Source organism: Chaetodon auriga, chromosome 1 (assembly GCF_051107435.1).
Source record: "Chaetodon auriga isolate fChaAug3 chromosome 1, fChaAug3.hap1, whole genome shotgun sequence".
Taxonomy (NCBI): Eukaryota; Metazoa; Chordata; class Actinopteri; order Chaetodontiformes; family Chaetodontidae; genus Chaetodon; species Chaetodon auriga.
The window spans coordinates 18,602,372-18,618,731 of NC_135074.1; the positions used below are offsets into that span (position 1 = coordinate 18,602,372).

At 41.7% G+C, this 16,360-nt stretch overlaps 1 protein-coding gene across 1 annotated transcript in view; it reads left to right on the forward strand.

The window, feature by feature from the left end:
• The first annotated feature begins 4,373 nt into the window (after positions 1-4,373).
• The window catches only part of zfhx3b (zinc finger homeobox 3b), a 239,815-nt gene continuing 227,828 nt past the window's right edge, over positions 4,374-16,360 (forward strand). The window contains exon 1 of the mRNA XM_076728208.1: positions 4,374-4,469. The gene's annotated coding sequence lies outside the window, so the exon portion shown is untranslated. The remainder of the gene's footprint in view (positions 4,470-16,360) is intronic.

A 16,360-nucleotide genomic window follows, 5' to 3' on the forward strand; every position in this document is an offset into this window, starting at 1 on the left:
AGCCTTTACCCTTAAATGTCTCTGTGGTTGTAGTGTCCTGAGGCAGTTTGGACCTACCAGCCTTCCCCACCCCCAGCCTTAATAAATCATTATGGAGCAGAGCCGCACTTATCAAGCTGGTCAGAGACCTCTAATGAGCGCAGGGACCACGACTCCGCACAGCCCCAGAAATATTTTATCGAGAGTGCATTTAAGCACACACTGCTCATGGTGTACGACCACATCGGTGCGCCCTCTACATCACATCTGCATCGTAGACAGCAGGCCCGCGACGTCGGGCGGCATGTGAGATTCACGCATTGCTTAAGCTGCCCACTGTGATGCAGCTCACTCTGTCCTGGAGTCTGACTCGTCCACTGGTCGACGCCGAGCACCCTCTACGGAGCGCTTGGATTATTTCCTGCATCCTGATGGCTCCTGTGGGGCCTTATGACCTTTGCTCTTATGCTCTAGTTATGATGGCCCTTCAGAGGAGAGGACATACTTGCAAGTCAGACTCAGGTCGTCTCTCTGAATAATGGTCTTCAGCTTCTTTGTGCCCATTGTGCGCTTTATGTGTGAAATTCAATAGGCAGAATTACAGAAATCTACATGCTTCTTTGATGCAAAACTCAACCACGAATTTAGGATGTTGTCCAATTGGAATCATTTCGCTTTTCTTTCTGTGCTCACTGGTTTCATTATTCTTTTGAACTAAAGATTACACTCCCTTTTCCCTACGTCTCAGTTTGAATTAATTGATGGCGTCAGTTGCTGTTTGATTGAAATGAAATCTAAATAGCTTGTACAAGAGAAACACTTTGCTTTGAACGCCACGCAGCTAACTTTTTCTTTATAACAGCTTTGTCAAATCAAACATCAATCAAATCTACTGTTGCGCCTTTAAAAAAAAAAAAAAAAAAGTCCAAGTCCAATGCATTTTTCCCAACGAATTAATGCAATTTAAACCAGAAAGACATTTGGAAGTAAAATGAGTAATGGAAAGAAATCATGTCACAGGTTAAGGCCGGTCTCTTTGATACAGGCAGACTATCATTAAAGAAATGCTCAGGCTCTCAGCCATGATTCCACCATTCAAAAATACCTGACCTAGGATAATGGCAAGTACATTGTTAATGCATCATTATTTTAATAAGTTGGAAAATTACTTAGACCACTGAACAAAGTCAGAATGAGCAAGGACTCACTGACAGTAATAATAAAAGGTAAGAAAGTTTTTCTTTTACATTCCTTTTAAGTTTCCAACATCCAAGACTGAAGAAACCTGGTCGAAAAAAAAAAAAAAAAAATCATTACACTGTTGTTTCATCTGACTCTTTTCTTCCCCAGAACAGAAACACCGGGCTGATTAAAGATGACTAAAAACTAAAACCGACCACGCTACATACTTCTTCTCTTTCCTCCTCTCCTCAACTTTTATTTTTAATGGAAAATCGGCCCTGAGCTCGTTTACTCAGGAACAGAGGGATATAAATGTTTTAAAATTTAACCAAAAAAGAAAAAAGAAAGGGAAGAAAATGGAATGGAAGAAGGAAAGGATAGGTAATAAGAGAAAGATTTTAATCTCAATAATTCATAAAGCAGTCCTTCAATCCCCTTTTACTCTCTCCTGACTGGTGTTTGATGAAGATACAGGCTTTCTCTCTGCTGGGCTCCAGCAAGGTAAATGTTGTGTGGTGTAGATAGGCCTCCGATAAGACCAATATATGAGACACTTACCAGGGGGAGTGGGAAAACGGCATTACCCAGGCAGAACATAAGGGAGGAGAGCAGAGCAGAGCAGGACCGGATCAGAAACGAGGTTAGAATGGCAGGAAAGGCCCTAAGGGAAGCCAGGCAAGACAACAGCTCCGACTGCGCACTGATTGTAGCGCCCAGGGTCGCAGGGTCAGTGAGAGGCTGGGACGTGGACACTTAGAGCTCGTGTGTTTGCTCATATAGAAACCAGGAATAGGCGCGACTAGTCGACATCGCTTCCCTCGCTAGTCGACACCAGAATTACTAGTGAGTTAACTTTTATTATTTTTAGAAATGCACACATTTCAATGACAGAATAATATGCAGTGTTCTGGCAAAGTGCAACACATTTCTGCAGTATTGTATAAATACAATTTGCTTATTGACGAATGTGTTCAATGGTTTTTAAAATGGGTCTTATAATATACCAAAGATTTTTTTCACACTGTGTTTAAGATTGTGGATTAAATTGTGCTCAGTTTTGACTGTTATCAGAGTGTTTTGGTGCTTTTAAACTAATCGAGCAGTCTAAGTTTAAAATCCCATTCAAACATCAGGGAAATTAATCAGGAACATCTCTAATGGAAACTCATGTGAAAACAGTGTTGTTTGTAATACGTAGCATGTCATGCAATATGCTATTTTTAATATTTTGATGATCTGCAGCACTGCCTTTCTGTGCAAGGAAGATCTGGTAGATTTCATGTCTTGTGTGCTCTAATAGTATCATTTTTGTCCAGACTTGACAGTGAGACGTACGGTGGTTTGTAAAAGAATGGAGAAGATGGGCAGGCTGCGAGTGTTGAGAGAGAGAGAGAGAAAGACGAGGAGGAAGGAAGAGAGCTTTGCTGCTCTGAGGTACAGCCCTCTGATCTCCTTTTAAGTTGTGGCCCAGCATGCTCAGCAACATAGCCAGTCAAACCTGCAGCCCCCCAGGGTTCAAGCTCTGCTCAAAGGGTTCTCCTCTCTGAGGCTCCTCTGCGTAACCGCCAGGCCACAGCTCCTTTCCACCTCAGTGATCACACACACACACACACACACACACACACACACACTCCCCAACCAGGGCTCGCATGTTGACACTGTGTTTGAGGAAGCGTTCTGTGATAATGTCCCAGTATTGATCAGCTATCTGTGATGATAGCTGTTAGGAAAGCGACCTGAATTCAATCTGGAGTGATTGTTAATAGCAGATAGGTGGCTCAGCCTGCGGTCTGCTGTAGTAGGGGGTGAGGGTGTTGGGGTCCAGGGTTCACCAAAGGTGAGGGGCCCTCCCTCCCATCTGTAGTCCTGGGAGTCAAGTTCAGCCAGAGGGTCTATGGAAGACTGGAGGTCTGGACGCCATGTCCATCTGGATCAATCTGCATACAGAGGCCAGCTGACTGAGACAGCCCCTCCTGGCTGGTGACAGGAGAAGATGGCTGTAGGGGACGGTTGATTTGGGAAATGTGATTTTTCTAAGCAGTCGAGAACCAAACTGCTAGCCTTTATATTTGGTTAATGCTATGCAAATTGATTTTCAACATCACCATCACTGCTTATATCTCACTGGTTCATGTTTATTTGACTTACGGTATGTATGTGATGGAAGGATGCGGTCAGTAATTACTTTATTTAGAAACACAAATGACACTAAAATAAAGTGACAGTAAACCTGTAACGTGGCTTAAATACACTCTTATCAAAATTAAAAAAGCATTTTTAAAAAGCACATTTGAATATCAATGTCAATTTTACAAATGTTGCTCGGCTGGATGCAGGCTGGTGTGTTTGCAAGTAGTTGTCATGCATTTGTGAGTGTGTGTGTGTGTGTATAAGGCATTCATGAGATTAGTGTGAACCTTGTCCTCCCTGAAGGTGCAGAGGCCAGGCACGCTGCCGCCGCTCATATGCATCTCTTTTATTGTCTATTGTGTGTAATCACAGTCCTCTCGCTTCTCAGTGCCAGACTTTTGACCCTTTTTATTTTGCTGTCCATTTTCAGCTGCCCCGCAACCTAACAGGCATTAGACTACTGAACAGATGTGCAGGGGGCAGCCAGTGAATGCTAATGAGCGCTTCTGAAACACCAAATCCTTTTCATAGTCTGGGTGACAGAATGAGGAAAAAGTGGCGTGAGGCATGTGGAGTCCAGTTTTTAGCAAAATGATAGAATTGTTTTTTAAAAAAAGAAAGCTTTGATTATAGCAAACCTCCTCAGTCCCGATGTGAGTCTTAGGCCACGTGCGTGTTTATGTGTTTGTGTGTGTGTGTGCGTCTGTCTCCGCTCGTGCACGTGTCTTTGCGCGTCTCTAACATGCAAGTGCGTGCACGTGCGTTGTGGCCGTGTGCACATGTGTCCCCAGGCTAGACAAAGCATGCTACTCCTTGGCAGTTCCCCCCTGTCACTGCAGAGGCCTCAGTGTGTGAGTGCGAGTGTGTGTGTGATCAATCTCACGTGGACCAGTCATGGTGTCAGGGCAGCAGTGGATCTGACTCTCTCTCTCTCTCTCTCTCTCTCTCTCTCTCTCTCTCTCTCTCTCTCTCTCTCCCTCTCTCTCTGCCTCCCTTCTCTTCTCGTCTCCCGTTTCTCTTCCTCTTTCTCTCTTGCTCCTCTCCATCCATCCTTTTCTTTGACTGTGTGGACAGTAGGAGTGCCGGGTCAGGAGCCTACACGGCGCCCATCTTTCTAGAGGATAATTAATGCATGCCAAGCTGGAGGGCTGATCCCGCCGCCGGACTGCTCCAAACAGGTACCTGTGCCTTCCTCTTCTGTGGAGCTGCCCTGCTCTGTTTCACTTTGTCAACTGAGCTGCGCTGACTGACTGATTTGCTGACCAGCACTCACTCATGGTTTCACTTTTTTCACACACACTCTCTCTCTCCCCCTGCTCCCCCCTCCCTCCCTCTCACTCCCTCTCTCTCTCTCACACACACACAGACACACACACACACACACACACACACACACACACTCTCTTTCTCTCTCTCTCTCACACACACACACGCTTCTACACACACTGTACACAGCATGCACACCCATTACTGAGTAACTTTTAATAGTGTTTGCTGGAGTGAGAATAGCTCGGTTTCCCTGTTGATCTACATTGTGTGGGTTTACAGGTTTACAGGTGTAGAGTTAGAGAGACACGTTTTATGCTCCGAGGTGGCAAATGTCATGTTTTTCAAGTTGAAGTGGGTTGTCTTTACTGCTCTGGGCTGTACTAGGTGCTTCTACACCTCTGATCGCCTCTGATCGACTTTCTCAAAGGTTACAGCTTTTCTCTTTTCTGTGATTTTGTGCATTTGATGTGTTTTTCGCTCGCTGAGATAAAAAAACAAAATATGTGGCAAACTGTGATGATTCTGAAGCAGTTAAATCTGTTTGACTGCTTTGCAACATACTTTTTTTTTTTACCCTGAAGTAGTTACTGAAATGTTGCAGTTTTCTGAAACAGCAAATTCATAAAAATGTCAGAAATGGGGAGATATTCATTTATATTTTCTTCATGGCTGGTAAACTCACATTTAATAGAAATTACCTTTTGTGATATGAATGATGCATTGTGATTAACATGACAGACATTATGGTTTTCCTTTTATACAATCATATTTACTTCTGATTTAACAGCCATTCATCATATCATTGTAAAAGAATAGAAGATTAATGTCACATGGAAGCTTTTTTTTTTTTTTTTTTTTTTACTATGCTGCTATAAAGGGACTTGTTTTTTAAGTTTACCCTCCACCAATGGTGTAGATTGACAGACTGGACCAACTTTCTGTAGGCATGTAGGCGAGCAGCTACTTCACAGATATGAAGGAAGAGGAAAAGGTGTTTCCTGTAAATGTCACATTCATTTTTGGATGATGAGATATTTTTCTAAAGGGTCAGCACAAGAATTCCTGCCAGCTCTGGAAGCTCGGAGAGGGAGGGTTAACTTACATGACGGTCTTTCACAAATCTTAACCTTTTACTGCTTGAGAGCCCACCTGTCAAATGTGTTTCAACTGTCATCATGCTGTGTTGTATTGTAATATAACTTAAACACGTTAGCATTCCATTTATTAGATGAGGCTAGGTGACCCATTTAGAAGTTGTGTTAAACTTAATTTGCACGTGCAAACCCACCAGTACAAAAGGTTAATGGCAGACAAATTAACCCCTGCAGCATTATCTTACAAATGGCCTGCAGCATACGATAACCTATAATCAATATCACCAATTACGTGTCAGACAGGGGCTATTGGCCGTGACCCGTCTCTCATGAAGAGACTTTCTGAGGAAACAGGATCTCGTCCATGATGCAGATGCAGGATCTCTCTCATTCTGATGTCATTACAGACACCTGGGGCCACCTACCACTGTCCATGCATCTGATTCTGTGGCTTCATGTTCTTCTTCTCTGCTTCTTTTTCTCCTTCTTCTCTTCTTTTCTCTTCTCCTCCATCTTTGTTTGATCTGCATCTTCATCTGCTTTTTTCTCTTATTCGTGTTTGCTCTCTCTGCCTCCTCAAGTCAATCCGGTCTGTTTTAATTTTACGTTAAAACCATTAAAAAGTTTGTGTGGCCCTTCAGCAATTTTTAATCTCAGATGTTTCCACATTGTGTGACAATATCTTGAACTTCCACGAACAGATGACACTGTTTCATCCCTCAAAACACCTGAAATATATTTATTAATTCACATTAAATTGTTGTAACTTTATATGTAATCATTATTTTTTTTGTCAGTTGTTTCATTGATTTGTATCATTATTGTATTAGAATAAACTCTTTCAGATATATGTTTGCTCATGACATAACATAAAAATGACTTCAGTGATGGGAGTCCACAGAGCTGAACTGTGGACATCCTGGCCTCTCAGCACAGGAATGTGTTCCAGAAAAGCTGAACTCCATTTACAACTGAGACAAAATCAAGTTCAGTCCTGACAGCAGGAGCATCTAACCATCCTCCCAATCCAGCTGTTACATCACAATTACATAAATAATTGCCAGTGAATGAATACACATGCAAACATAAACAGGGTATACTTTAACTTTTACTGAATGCTTTTCAATAATCACATAGATGCTGTTACAGGCTCCTTTAAATTCAACAGTTTTTTAGGGTTTATAGGCTGTTAATTAACTTCTAAATTACAACCACTGTTGTATCTTTACGTTTTTTTTTATTTGAAAGACTAAATAATAAATGCCAATAACAAAAAAACAGTGTGTGGACAAAGCTTTTGAACGAACGACATCATTGGTCTAATTCGAGCCCTCAGCACGCAGCCTCCGATGTGTCAGTGCAACTTCTCAGCTTTAAAAATTAAAGGTCTCTGATTCTTATGTTCGGTCAACAGTTTAACTATTTAAATGCCACGTGGGGGAAAAAAAAAAACACCCTTCAACCGAGGGTGAGCCATTCATTTAGAGTTATGTCGACAAGCTGCGTGAAACTGTGTGAGACTGAAAAGCAAATGAAACGTTTCTGCTCGGAGTTCTTAAAATTCGCACTGGTGCGTTTATTTTTTATTTGTGACAGGTGTTTACGCTGATCTAAATTCCTGATAAGGGTGAATATTGACAGATCAGTTTCAAGTAGAAGTCACTAAATGTCTGCATGGCACCCTGAACAAACCTCACTAATGACAATTAAGACCAAACTCGGATGACCTATTTACATAATTATGATAATGATGATAATGATAGTAGATTTTACTGGACTACGTGGGTCTGACAGGGAGGCATCCGGACAGCAGGCGCTGCTGGATCAGTTAATGGTCACTGACTGGAGACCTTGAACTTCACCGGGGCAGGTTGGGCTTTCAGATGGGGGCCAGCTGAGAGCCATATGCCTCCATGTGACTGCTGTGACACCCAGCGCAGAGTGAGTGATGCTCAGCGGCTCTTATGGTGAGGACAAATGCCCACTGCTTCTCTGGCTCCTGAATCCTTTTCTGAGAAGCCTTGTTTCCATTTGCACGCGTTTGCTCCGCTTCTTCAGACGGAAGTCTGATGCAGTTATGAATTTGCTGAACTTCCTGTGATTCATTCACTGAGTGTCCTGTGCATAATGTCAGAGGAACCGGTGAAATTCATTCAGCAATCAAAACCAAGAATTGATGAAAAAAGACTTCCAGGAGTGCGTTTATTTCTTAGATTTTTTTTAATTTATTTTTATTATTATTATTTTTTAAATATGTATATTTATATACATGACATAGTCAGGGTGCAGATGGTTTCAGCTGTGCGGGCCTATGGAATAAGTGATGTGTAGTTTTGGAATCAAAAGGGGGGTGAACTTGGGGTGGGTTCACCCCCCCTCACTCCATCCTACCCAACCCTCATCCAGACTGTTCCTGCGGTCCGGACCTGCTGCACACACAGGCCCATGTTTTCCGTGCGTGGATAGGATGGCACAGAGAGGGGGGCTAACAGCTTACTGTAAGCAGTATAAATAGAAACATGCACGCAATTAATTATTTCTTTTGCTCTTTTCTAAATGTCGTGGCTCCTGCTTTCATCGTTTTTTTTTTTTTTCTTTTTTCGAAACACGGACTATTTTGTTTCACAAATGTTAATTGATTAATGATCAAACATTCTTGCGAGTAGATACATTTACATCCTGCATTGACGTTTCAAGTTGCTATTTCTGTTGCACATCAATTTTGGCTATGTAAGACTACAGGCCCTATCCTCTGTGCGGTATGTCAGCTCCTGCAGCTAACTATGATGTCATGTTTGAAATCCCTTTGGTCTTTGAATGACTGAAGACAACTCTTAATAATGAGGACTAAATAAACACTATTATTTCTTTCTTCTGAGGAAAGTGAGGGAGACGAGACTAAGGTGAGGGATAAATAAATGATGTTTGGAGTTTAAACTTGAAAACAAACTCAGGTAGATAAAACGTCTGTTTGTGGCAGGTCCCAGTATGATTAGTTTGCCAATTCGGCGTCAACAACAAAAAAAATAAAAAATAAAATAAACATAAATAGAATGAATAAATAGCACTAAATAGTCAAGAAGGCCAGGTTGCTTTATTATCCACTTCTGCCGTTTGGGGTTTGATAAAATGATAGAAAAAGATTTATTTTATTTCATTTTTAAAGGGTTAGAGGATGCTTTGACAAAGCCCTGCTGAGCACAAACAGTGGGCCTACTTCACACCACACTGAACTGGCACTGCATGGTGCTGAATCTAAAAATATTAAGGTGCCTAAAATCACATGAGTTTCACCTAAAATGACGTGTTCCCGTTTGTTAATGCAGTAATTGAGATTAGCATAATTTATGAAGCTAAATCTTTTTATAAAATAGTCATTAAACCGTTTTGGGTTTGAGCTCTACAAATTGAAATGTAGGCTTATACCCTGTTGCTCGCGAGCTTGGGCCTAATTGGTGTATTTATGCAAACAAGTGTCCTATTAGAATATAATGAATATTAAATAGACGGAATAAACTTGTCAGTTTCAATTGGATCACTCCCCAAATTCCTCAACAGTTGGCCCGCGAGGCAATTAATACAAGCTATTACCCCGCGATAATGCCTAATTAGCCCCGATTAGTTGAAAAAGAGGAGGGGGTGGTGGCGCTAATTGAAAAATCCTTCAGAAAAGGAGGCTGTGTATTGTAGACACGGGCTCCTTATAAGCAGCTCTCAGTGGTAAATACCATTCACATTCAAATGAGAGTGACAAACTTTGGCACGGAAACAAGCGCGCGTCCGCCTCCCGGCCTCCCAGTCTGCCTTAAAAAAAAAAAAAAAAAAAAAAAAAGCGCTCCGCCTTTTGTTAACCTGACACGTGTTTAGAGGAGCGTTATTTGGTTAATTCTGGAGGAGGATGGCACCGTGCCCGACCAGCAGGGAAAAGAAACCCAGCCCCAAACACGAAGAGGGGCTATAATTAAAATGATATCCTCTGATTTTTTTTATTTTATTGTTTGTTTGCCTTTGTCTTTTCTTTAACATTAAAACCTAAACACGCACGCACACAGCCAGAGCGCGCACACGTGCCAACAAAAGCCCTCTACAATAATCTCACTGACATAAAGAGGTGTGTGTGTGTGTGTGTGTGTGTGTGTGTGTGTGTGTGTGTGCGTGTGCGTGTGTGTTAAGAATGGACTTTAAATGCATTTAAGATACAGTATGTAGAGCAGAGCCTTGCACCTGTCTCCCTCTCGCTGGAGATTTGCACCCCTCCTGCTGCCGGCATTGAGGAGTCGCTCTGTGTGTGTGTGTGTGTGTGTGTGTGTGTGTGTGTGTGTGCGTGTGTGTGTGTGTGTGTGTGTGTGTGTGTGTGTGTGTGACTGCCCATGCATGCCATATTCTCGACCGAGACACACACGCTCACACACACACGCAAACGACGCCTTTCCTGCGGCATTTGTCTCTTTCTTGCGCATTACAGTGAATATGTGACCTAAATAACCATTTTATTGTCTGTTCCTCCTTTTCGACTTCTCATAAGAATAATCCGTAATTTTGCACGTTTTGTTGCATCTCCCCCCTCCATCTCCACGATGTAGGCTTCTTTGATGAGTGTAATATTAACATGAGAAGGAGATGTCAATGAAAAGCTCTCTACCTGACTGAGCAGATGGCTGTGTGATGCTGGATCTAATGTAATATTAATGCATGCAGGGCTTGTTTCTTATCAGGAAAGATCTCTCCAAAATTGTCCTCCACAGGGACCCACTTAGAGTGAAGCACACATAATAGAAATGATCACTCTTTTTTAGCCTGCGTCTGAACGATATCACTCCACTTTACACACTAAGTGACAAGAATCTGGGACAGCTAGTTCATTTAGGCCAAGCATGTATTTTCTGACTAATCTGAGAATATTTTCTAGTTCATTTTACAAGCAAATTTTCAGTTTCTATTTACCAATAAATTATGCCCCCAAAAATAAATCTTTCTAACTTTCAGAAATTAAAACAATAAATAATAATAATAATAATAACTTCAATTAACAGTTCAATTTTTTTTTTAGCCAGAATTTAGGTAGGTGTTGGGACTGAGCGTAATTTTAGGTGAAATTTAACAATTGAAAATGAGGAATATCAAAATTCATCCACAAGCAATGTCAAAGGAATCAGTCATTAAAATGATTTTAACTTTTAAATTAGGTCAATCTTAAATCCCAACATTTTCCACACAGAAAGTTTGGCTCTTACATTCACTGCTGTGGTTAATTTGGAATTAATTGACTATTTTTATGTTTATTACAGATTCTTCTGCATTGCCCTGTATTTCTACATATTTAAAAAAAAATGTGCGTGTATCTGTAATGACATCTAAATAGCACAAGGAGAAAAAAAAATCTGCATATTGCCTGAATATGAAAGTGAAATTTTACTTGTAACCAGCTTCCCTTCAGGCCAGTTAAGATGTATTTAAATGAATGATGTTGTCAGTTGGCGGTATTGATTGTGGGATCGCGAGGGTGTAAGTAAAATGGAGTGTTGATGTGCCTGCTCTGGGCTGTGCCCTGTGAACAGAGAGGACCCGAGGATAATGAGGCATAATGCTGCCTGAGACCGGGCCTCCTGCCGAATAAATCCCAAATTATACCCCAAACCAAGTGAACATTCTCCTGGGGGCCACAAGGTCAAGTCCATGACCCCTGACCCCAGAGAGTCTGGGTCTGGAGAGGAGGTGAGGCAGGAGGCTGAACATGGCTGCTACTGCCGCTGATGATGATGATGATGATGATGATGATGGAGAAGGAAGTGCCGGGGACCTGGTTGTTGTCTGCAGCCTGCTGTCCTCAGCCCTGCTCCTCCCGGCTTGATTTTAGCCAACACTCCATCCATTATTTAGCAGACTTATTAAAAGTTATTTCAGAGCCATCAGGTCCTGCCAGATGACCTGAGAAAGGGGGCCTCCTGAGTGGCCAGACAGACTGGAAAATCCAAATGGACACAGTGGAACTGCTAAAACACACAGGCTCAAAACAAACAGAAAACACTGTCTGCATTATTAAGAGGCGCATTCACTATAGGAGAAATAAGAGCTCTTCAATATTTCACAAGCACAATCTCAAATACAGATGAATGTTTAATTAAAGCCAACTTTTACAGTATATCTAAGAGGAAACTAAATAAAAGCACAAAACAGTAAACAGCATTTTAGTAAAGTCCTAAAATAAAGAAGAAACATACTTTCGCAAATAAGCGTCTTTTGTCGTCTTATATAAGCATCATCACTTGTCATAAAAATCATGGACTATTTAATCTTTAAGAGTTTACCGAAATAAAGCCAAAATCAGAATGGTAATGCACAAAAATATGATCATATTTGAGTAATATTTTTAATTTAAGATCTTAATATTTCTTGAGTCAAATACATTTCTTGGAGTCAAAGCACCAGTAAATATCTTTCATAATCTCTGAGTATTTAGATTTTTCAACAATAAACCAGAAAATCTAAGAGAGGAGGATTTTATTTTTAATCCCTTTTTAATGCCATTTTAATTTCATAACCAATAAAAGAAGCCCTCAATTCAAATGTATTGGCTTATCCTTCGGAGACTGACTTAACCTGTGTCTTGACACAGCTTTTGCCTCGGTCTGTGCATACTTTTGAATATTCAATAATTATCTTTGTTGAAGAAGCGTGACATAACCTTTTCCCCCTTAATGTGATGTGTGCACATGCACTTCCCAGCTGTGTCCAGAGAGGGCGGGTCTATCATGGGGAGTTTGGGAGGGGGGTGGGGGGGGGGGCTTGAACGACGTATAGAGCAGGAGCTGGCCGAGGCGGAAAGGTCAGGGGAGGCAGGAGACAGGCGGGCTGGCCGACTGCTAAAGCTTTGAACCTAACAGATGGTGAAGGTTAGGTGACGTCCCCTCGCCTGGCCTTTCCCCAGTAATTGAGGATAATTTGAGCACCAAAGAGAGCAGGCCTGTCCACTGTCAGGCCCAGAGAGGAGAGACGAGGTTAATATGAAAATGATTTTGCATTACGGCTGGCTTTGTGAGGCTGGCCACAATCCTAATCCTGGCCTGAGGCAGCGGGAATGAAGAAGTGTCACCCTGGGTCCAGGCGCCACGCCATGCACATGAATACATCTCCAACCCATGGCCCTGTGCCCCCCATTAACCAGCACTCTGCCAGGACCGATTACACACTCCCACTCAGGAGCCAGGCAGGCTTTGGGGGCATTTTAGGGAGGCTTGGGAGTGAACTGACATCACCCCTTATCCCGTAAGAACAAAAGAGGTGCAGGAAGGCCATGTGATATCAGTGGGGATTTCTCACCTCTCCTCGCAGCTCCTGTAGCTGAGCACATCTCTGCCTCTTTGCAACTAAACTTGGATCGGGATCGCTTTTTTGAAGTTGTTAAAATCCTCCAAATATATTTTGGCTTTGGCAAAAAAAAAAAAAAAAAAAACTGTGCAAATGATGTGAAATTTTACAGCCAGTTGGATCATTTATTTGTTCTTACACTGCGGTACTTTTTTTTTTTTTTTTTTCCAGAAACACTACATTTGTAACATGACTAGATTGACTGGACTTCCCCACAGCACAAGCCTGTCAAGTTGCAACTGTGGGACCAATTCTGTCCAGAAAGTTGCTTCTTTGGTGTGATGAAGTCATTTACAACTATTGATCTAATAGTCAAACTGGGCATGTTAACCTGAAGAGCCTTGGAGGGAGTTTCTGGGAAAATGGAGGTGCCCCAGGGACCCTCTCATAAGCTCAAGCAAGACACAATAGACAGAGATGTAATTTAAAATGTTAGCTGTGGCCTGGGCCCTCTTACAAGTCAGTGTAGTGCTGCGGTCCTGCCAGAGCTTCCTGGATCTATTCAAACAGTAAAAGTGTCATAGCATAAAAACATGGCCTTTTGTGTTGGCTTGAAATGCTGAATATGATTAATTACAACTAACTGTCATTCTAAAATAAGTTTTTAAACGTGCTGTAAATTGATATTGTGAAGACCAAAGGTAAACATCACTGCTTGTAGAGGTCGAATAATTAAGATTGGCACCATACAGAAAACACACAGAGACGGAAAAAGTCTAAAGAAGAAGAAAACAACGCAAAGCCAGAGTGAATACAGGAAAGTCTTTGCTAAATGTATTAATAATTGAAGATTGTCAATTATCATTTCTTCCTCATTCTTGGGAATCGATGTTTTAATCAGTGAAAGACGTGATATATTCCATGCTCAGTGAGAATAGTAAAGATTCAAGTTTTACTCATCATAAAAAAACGCAGTGTGTTAGTAATCACCGTATAAAATGTTTGCACATATTTTCCCCTTGTGTACATTTTGTTTGTCGTCTTTTTTCTGTTGTCCCACCAAGTTACGGCTTGTATTAATTTACTATTTATTTTTACTGCGTGATAAGTGACCAATATTCTGTTCACACACTGCTGTAGACACTTTTACAGCCCGCAGTGCTCCGTGTGTGAATGTGTGTGTGTGTGTGTGTGTGTCGTAGCTGCTGTGCTGTGCTGTCGAGCTGGGTGGCCCGTGGGCTCCCCCAGGTGTAGTCCAGATGAAGGGGTCTTTACTGGAGCGCCCCTGCTGCTGTGCCCTCTGCTTGTCCGTCTTGTTCCCCAGGAGCGGCAAGCTTTAAACTAGCTCCGCAGCCTGTGACCTGTCTGAGCAGGAGAGGAACCCTCCCAGCCCTGGAGGATAGTCCCTGGCTAACTACAGTCCCCATCCCTCTGCACCTCTTCCCCGGCCCTCCCCGCTCATGGGAGCCCCGGTTGAAGTAAACCGAAATGTTCAAGTTCATGTACAGAATGGAGATTAATGATGATTTATTGGCTCGGCTCACACAGCTGATTTTGTTAAAATAGAATAATTGTCAAAGATGAAGGAGTTTGGTTCAGGAGGGCAGGCAGAGGGGTGCTCATCGTCTCCGCTTTCTCTCTCTCTCGCCACCCCAGCCCCCCTCTGCACCCCCCCCTGTGCTTTATGGGGATTGGTCAGTTGTCAGGTCAGTTGTTTCCTCTGAGGAAGAAGGGTGAATGAAGATTGTAGACTGCTTCCCCAAAGACAGAAACAACTGTTTTGTGCCGCTTATAGGCCGTTTTCTTTTCACTGTGGAACGCAGGGATGCACACACACACACACACACACACACACGCACACACGCACATACACACACAATCGTGGTATGATTGAATTTTTTTTCTACCATATTTCATGATGCAACTCATATTTCAGTAAATCACAAGACAGAAATTTTTCAGGCAGTTCAAATTTTATTTATTTGTTCTCTCACCAGGGGTGTATTTCTTCAACTTTTCTGCTGTAGTCAGAGATGTTATCTTGCATGTGTTTTCTATTTTACATGTGCAAGTTGGAACCTGGGAAGAAACAGTGGCGCAACAGGGCTTTCACTATTATTGTCTTCTGATTATTTCACTTTTTTTTTTCTTTTTCTTTTTCTTTTTTTTTTTTTTTTTGCTCCAATTGGAAAAATAACATTCATCGTTCCTTTGACCTACAAGATCATGGCAGAAAGTATGTCTTTGAAAAGTAAAACAAAAAATCCACTTTTAAATAAGATCAATTGTAAACAAACCCAGGGCAACCCTTTGAAAGGCCTCGCCAAGAGATTTACCTTGCCCTGTGGCAAATAATATTTCTTGAACTGGGTTTAAATTTCAAGTGTCTTGGGTTTATAAAAACCTGGAACAAAAGAAAGCTGGTCTCTGAACAGCAAATATTATCTGCTGGTTGGGCAAGATGTCAAGATTGCCTTTTTGTTGTCTCAAATACAGGGCCAGATCTAGTGTCTGGCAAATCCCAGAATAAACCTCAGAATATATTCCTATTTACTTGAATTTAGTCGGATCACTGTAAAACCACATCTGCATGCACAGTTAGAGACAGACTTTATCTGAATGTTGAATTGTCGCATCCTTTCAAGATTTCTTTAAATGATGTTTTGAACAGTGTAACGCTCCTGCCTAGTTTCCCTTACTTCTTAAGATATTTAGTCATTTCTTGCTTTGTACAATATTGGAAACATTTTACATTTTTTCTGCTTTACGCCCATTTTTAAAGCCTGAATGCTGCATGTTGCACTCAGAGTAACGTTGTTATTAGAATAACTTTTCCGCTTATGTTATGCACGACAATTTGATGATTAATTACAGAAAGAAAGCAAAAGAGACTCTGCTGGCTTGCTCTATAATAGCTATCTTTCAGGATGATACACATAGAAATAACTATTTACTTTTACTCAGTAATAACAGCACTCAGAAACCAAGTAATCACCTGTTCCCTTGATCAGTCTGATATCGAGCTGTGATGAAAGCATTTGGGAATTTATTATAGGGGCCTGGTGTGACATCCATTACTCCTTTATTCTGCAATCTTTCCGCTCTCTTCCCTCCTTTGCCCCCCAAATCCCCAACTCTTAGAATATAACACCCCACCTCAGTGTGTACATTGCCACCTCTTCATTCTGCGTGCTGCAACACATTTTGTCTTTTGTTTGTTTATGTTATTTAAAAAAAAAAAGAGTACATCAGACAAGAATGGCTAAGTAATCAAAAGCCAAAGCTGCTGCTGCAACTCTGAGTCACTTTTCTTTTAATTGGTTGCAGCTTTTAAGCGAACTTCAGTGGCTGGACAGAGGGAGAAACAGTGCTGTCTGTAATTTGGTTTTCCTTTGTAG